Here is a 6186-nt window from a genome sequence, read left to right on the forward strand (position 1 = left end):
TTAAAATAGTGCTGATCTCAAAGCGATTTCGAAGCAACGTAAGGTTCCACCTGATTTCAAACATACTGCCTCTAACTGCATAAGGCCAATAGAGGCTTAAATTATTAGAGTGAAATTGGCTGTTTTTCCTCTTGTTATGCCAGAAAATTTTAATGGATATATTAACGGTTATTTTCGAGGAAAGCAATAAGCAACTAAAATTACTGCTATGTCTGTAAAACTGATGGGACCATTGGTTAGAAAACTCATTGAATATGAAAATGTCACTGGGTCTTCTGGGACTAATGAAGTTTCTATTCTCTGAATGCATTCGTTTCGACTTCCCCTACACCATCGTTGTACGTTGTAAAGAGCTATCGTTGAAACACTGTATTTCTGCTCTTTATTTGAAAAGAAAATATCAAATTTTGGAAGCAAAATACACGTTTACATACGTTTGGGTGGGTTGTTATTTCTTATCCTTTGACATAGCATCACATTCACGATATGCTGTTGGCGATATTATGAGTCACACTTGTCATGGTCTTTGGGCACGACTTGCCTGCTATCAGGCTAGATTCACCCTCCAAGATGATTACCAACTTCTCAGGCTAATACTACCACTACACCTATCCCCACTGAGCTTGTCTGAAGCATGAAAGGATGACGTCCAATCTGACCAGCTTCACTGAAAATATTCGTGCAACTTTTTGTACCAACCAGACGCAAATATCTTTAGGAACACCCATGTGATAGCCGCCTGTAAAGCTGATGAGTCAACGCGATGTCGATCAACCATCAGGCAGCCATTCCCGGATCTGTCGGTGAACAAGTTATTAGCAACAGTATTTAGATGGAAAGAGGAGGACAGATGCTAGCATGATGTTCCTGATAAACAGGTTTTATGCCTGCATTCTGGATGAAATTTCCAACCTGTCCCTATTGACTGAAGGAATAAAGGCATCTGACACCATTGAATTTGATCACTCCGCCCATCCATATGACTGAGATGTCAAGCTCGACTGTCCAGTTGGTGGAATTCGAAGTGAGTAAGCCATGTGCTGGTACAGAATTTCATCCTTTTCAGTTCTTTCATACTTCTCTCTTCCATAACAACAGGAGATGCTGGGGTGTATTTGCCCACATCAGTCTCCAATGCTGTACAGCTACACTTCTAATGTGTCGACCATACCAGCCGCCAAAGGAGCGTCCCTTAGAGGGGTAATTAAACACGTGGATATATTTTACTCTGTAGTTATCTCCATAGACGCTACAAATTGTTGTCCAAATCAGTCTCTCCATATATGTATTACCCTCATATTATGTTCGTGTGCAGTAGTTTTTGCTGGCGTGGGTACTTCGACACAGTTCGTACTGTGGCGTTTCCCTATCTGTCCCGAGAATCATAATCTCCTCACACCTCCGCAGTTCTATGGCGATTCTTTCTTTCCGTGTAATGAATGGCAGCTCCCCTTAAAGGTAAGATAATGTCTATAAAAAAAAAAGGTGAAGAATAGTATAATATCTGATTACAGGGTTAGTTGTAAACATCTGGAGTACTTCCCACTATATTCGCATTTAGGGGTAATACTAACAAGTTATATACAATGGGATCATCAGGTGAAATCATTATTACTGGATGGTGAGTAGTGGGTTCATGGGATTTCTGGTGCATTTTTGATATCAAATTGATGTCTAATTAATTATGCAAATTAATTAAAATGCTCAATTTATTACCCCAGCCCCTGATGACATCATAGGTTTTCCCCAGCCACCACGTGGATACCATCCTCCTCCTTTCCCCTTGTCCTCACCACCCCACCCCTAGAAATGGCCGGAAATTGAAATTTTGATGAGAAATTAGAAAATAGTGGGAAATTCATATTTATTGTCGGGAATATCGAATTCTGTGTGTTCATCTTGAGATTTGGAGACCAGCTGATCTAGTCCACTGTACCACCACCAGCTCTCCCCCACTGCCCTCTCCCCTCTCCCCCAACCACCCTCACCATCTGTAAATTGGTAGGAAAAGGACTGTCTGTGCAGGGCCGCCAGATAGGATGGACATAAGTCTCCATTTTGGACGCAGTGGGGAATATTCTTTATTTAAACAATTTGAGTTGCCATTGATTGAACACTAGACGGTAGTTCCATCCAGATTCGTCACTAACTGCTAGATGTGGAGTGGATATTTTTGCTATTAGTCTAGAACTGGAGAGTTGCTCCAGTCGGTCTAACCAATGGGAAGGATGGGTGGTGGTGGGGGTAATAATAATAGAACAGTAAGCTATCACTGAAGTACATGGATGTAGCCTCCCGTCGATCTACAAGTGAATAACTGCTGGATATGGACGAGGTATTTTTGCTTTAGTCTAGCGTTAGAGTGTTCCTGCAGCCAGTCTAGCCAATAGACCTATAAGTGAAGGATGGGTAATAACGATAAGCTGCCGATCTTCAAGTGAATAGCTGCTGCTGGGAGGAACATAAAGATGGGTAATAATAATGTTGGAACAGCAACCCACTGTCCCACTACGCCTGTAACATAATGTCTGTATACACGGGACTTCTGTAACAACATCGTTTGGGAATGAAACGCACTTATACCTATTTAAGTGTCGTAAGTCATATCCTATCCCATATAGAAACTTGGGAAATATATTGTATGATATTTTTTATAAATGTAGTGCTCATTATCTCAATAATACAGTGTCTCAAGACGAAAAAGAAAACTGACTAGCCACCTACAGTCGACTCCAGCAGACCACACTAATCCGTGACTTCCTGTCGCTCCTTGACCCACTTGTGACTAGCTCCGCTGACCACAGCACAATGCTAGTCAAGCACCAGCGGCATGGATGTATGCAGTAGTTCCATCCGTGACATAGACTTCTCAGTTTAAAAAATCCAGGATAGACATGTTGTTGACCATATACCTCGAATTTACCACTTGAAATGGAAATTTCTCCTTTTTGTACGACTTATTTTCGAAGATAGAAGAAATTGGGGAATACACTGGGTTTCATTCCTCTAAAGCATCGCTAGTTGTTCTGAAAATCCTGTAACAGTTTGGCATAGGCTATATTTTCACTAAGTATTCTCTTATCAGGTAAAAATATCTGTTCTAATCAGCTTTATATCTGTCACGTCCTGCATGACAGGACTACAATATGAAACTCATTTTTGGCTCATGACAGAGATCTACCTCTGTCACATGCTGTCTCTTCACTTTCGAATTCTCTTAAGTAAGCAAATGTCTCGACACATACGAAGTCTCTCAAGGTAACAGCACAGAGAACTTGTAAATATCAAGTTTATATCACGTATCACTTTATAAATTCGGTAATACATTTAATTTTGTTACGATGGTTACCTGCCCCTGTGTAGGTGGGAGACTGAAATTTTTCTAACAGATCTCGCCACAACGAAAAAACGCCAGATTACTGGTCCAACTCTTTAATCATATACGTCGCACTCTCGCCCGCATTTCTACCCTCCTGGAGGAATGTCATTGATATCAAATTCATAGGCTAATTAATTAAATTTTCCATGAGATCCCCTTTGTGTGGTGAGTAATTTTATTTCCTGCTGTACACTCGTCAGGTCACCGTTAAAGACGCTTCCGTGACGTGTCTGGTAGCTTCCAGAGATCCACATGTATTCATTTTGGGTAGCACCATCATGTTAAGTATAGCAACAGTCGCTTTGTACCTATGTGAGGTTCAATAACTGGTGCAGATAATGAATGTATTGGAAACTCGAAGTCTGTAAACAGTTCCGTGTACTGTCCGACCCATCAGAGAGCTTGTCTGAGAATACATAAAATTAGAGAAAAATACCATGAAATGAGTACTGAGCGAAATCTAGAAAATGGCTTGTTCTGGAGGAGGAGAGTGGACTGATGGTGCATATACACATCTTAATAGTGGGAAGAGGAGGCGTTCTAGAAAAAAATGGCTCTGAGCACTATGGGACTCAACTGCTGAGGTCATTAGTCCCCTAGAACTTAGAACTAGTTAAACCTAACTAACCTAAGGACATCACAAACATCCATGCTCGAGGCAGGATTCGAACCTGCGACCGTAGCGGTCTTGCGGTTCCAGACTGCAGCGCCTTTAACCGCACGGCCACTTCGGCCGGCGGCGTTCTAGAGACATGGTGTCAAGACAAAAGATACCACCTAACATTGGACCATGTGGCGGTGGTAAACTGTGATAAGACTGTTACATCTCCTCTAGATACTGATCGTGCCGTTTATTTCGTCTTAAGATGTGGCTGTTTTTTCGTACGCATTTTCAGCTGCCGACAATCATTTTATAGGACTGTTGTGAACATATCATAATTTCCAAACAATAATCGGGTTTGAACTTCATAAACAGCAGGCGTCAAACACCTCTGGAAACTTACGTAGTGTTTGTATTACAAAGATTCGATTTTTTTTTTGGGGGGGGGGGGGAGAAAGGTAGTTGTTTTATCACCTTACAGTTTCTCACCACAGTTTCTGGGAGAGAAACTTCCCTCGGCGAACGTATGTCATGTGCTGTAAATACATTTCTTACATTGGAATATTAACAGCGTTGCATTCCACAAGACCAATAGGTCGAAAACCACACAGCTCTAGCAGTATATGATGTTTAAGTGCAGAACTGCGTAGCCTTTGGAATACGTTTATGTTCCATGATCATTTCTCTCTTTCCAATATCTTCTTTGTATGGACATCGAACACTGGGACAATACTTCAGAATTGTTTAACACAAGTGATTCACATAAAATGTTTCAAACTCCGTCTCTAAGTCACTGACAGAGGTTTTTGAGGTACGGCAAACCCTATGTGTGTACATTTCCTTGACAGTTGTCCTGCTTACAGAGTTAGTGCGGCATGGTGTGTAATTTCACATGTCAAACACCACTGCTATGCATTTGTCTGTTTCGTTATAAGCTGCATTTTCCATTGTTGGCGATTATTTATAGGACTAATGCGAGCATAGTATAATTTTTGAATCATAACCGGATGTGAACACTGGGCGCTATACACCTTTGGAAAGTATACTGTGCATGTATCACAAGGAATCTATGCTTTTCTCGCAAAATCGGACATTGAAAGATCCCCCCGCATTGTCTTTGACCAACCTTCCCTGCAACACTGTCAGTTTAATTTGTAACTGAACAGAAGTAGGAGGGTACAATACCCACTACATGCAAAGCCTTGTGAAGGAACAGAGTGACCTGAGTCGTTAACTGCTGTTCCGTGAAGATTGTTCTGCTGCAATCTTACTGACTGCACCCATCCAAGAGCACAAGCTCTCTCCAGTTGTGTGTATGCCACGGAGATTAGCACCCCTTATCGGTGTATAGTAGATAGTGGAGCATGTGGTTTCTGAAATATTAGTGATGTAGAGCGCAACGCTCTTAATATTATAATGTAGGACACAGATGTCCAACATCCTGCAAGAGCCACTCACAACAGAAAATAGTCTGTGATTCCCATCCATACAGGGAAAGGTGTCCAATCGCAATCGTAAATTGAGCACTATGATCGAAGTGCCAGAAATATGTAGATAACCTAACTGCATCCATATAGGATGCTGATTGGTATACTTTGGTGTATATTTCCAAGAATTAACAATGAATGTATGAACTGCACAGTCACCTATCTGCACTCGCAAACTAGTATATGATACTTGCAAAGTAGTGGAGGTGTGGTTCAGCGGTGATACAGAAGCCGGGAAGCATGCAGCCATCTCATTATTTGGTATTGAAATTACAGAAAAGTTCGTGAATTTGTTAAAACTGATCACACTGTCAACTGTGGCTCATATTACAGTACATCGCTCCATATCGACACTGTCTTTTCCGTCCCATCTGTCCACTGGTACGCTGTTCATTACCACTTAATGACTGACTGACAGCACTTTCTTGAGATTGAGAGTCCTGGTGGAGTAACACCATCCAGGGATGGCCAGCACCAAAACAATGATCATGTACATGACTGCAATGTGAGTAACCAATGCTTTTAGTCTCTCCAAAATGGTACACTGAGACATCTGTTACCCCATCACCATGGAAGATGAGATTAAATGTAGAGGTCATCCCTTTTGGGCAGCCGTTTCGTAATGCTCCACAATGGCACAGACTGTTCCAGTTTCCATAAGTCACATTTTTCTCAGTAAGAAACTTCGCCTCTGTCTTCTATTTCAAACATTCTGTGTG

The 6186-nt window shown here is 41.5% G+C and overlaps 1 pseudogene; it reads left to right on the forward strand.

The window, feature by feature from the left end:
* Positions 1-3057: 3057 nt before the first annotated feature.
* LOC124723880 lies at positions 3058-3236 on the forward strand (annotated as a pseudogene).
* Positions 3237-6186: the final 2950 nt, after the last annotated feature.

The sequence above is a fragment of the Schistocerca piceifrons genome, chromosome X (genome assembly GCF_021461385.2).
Source record: "Schistocerca piceifrons isolate TAMUIC-IGC-003096 chromosome X, iqSchPice1.1, whole genome shotgun sequence".
Lineage (NCBI taxonomy): Eukaryota > Metazoa > Arthropoda > Insecta > Orthoptera > Acrididae > Schistocerca > Schistocerca piceifrons.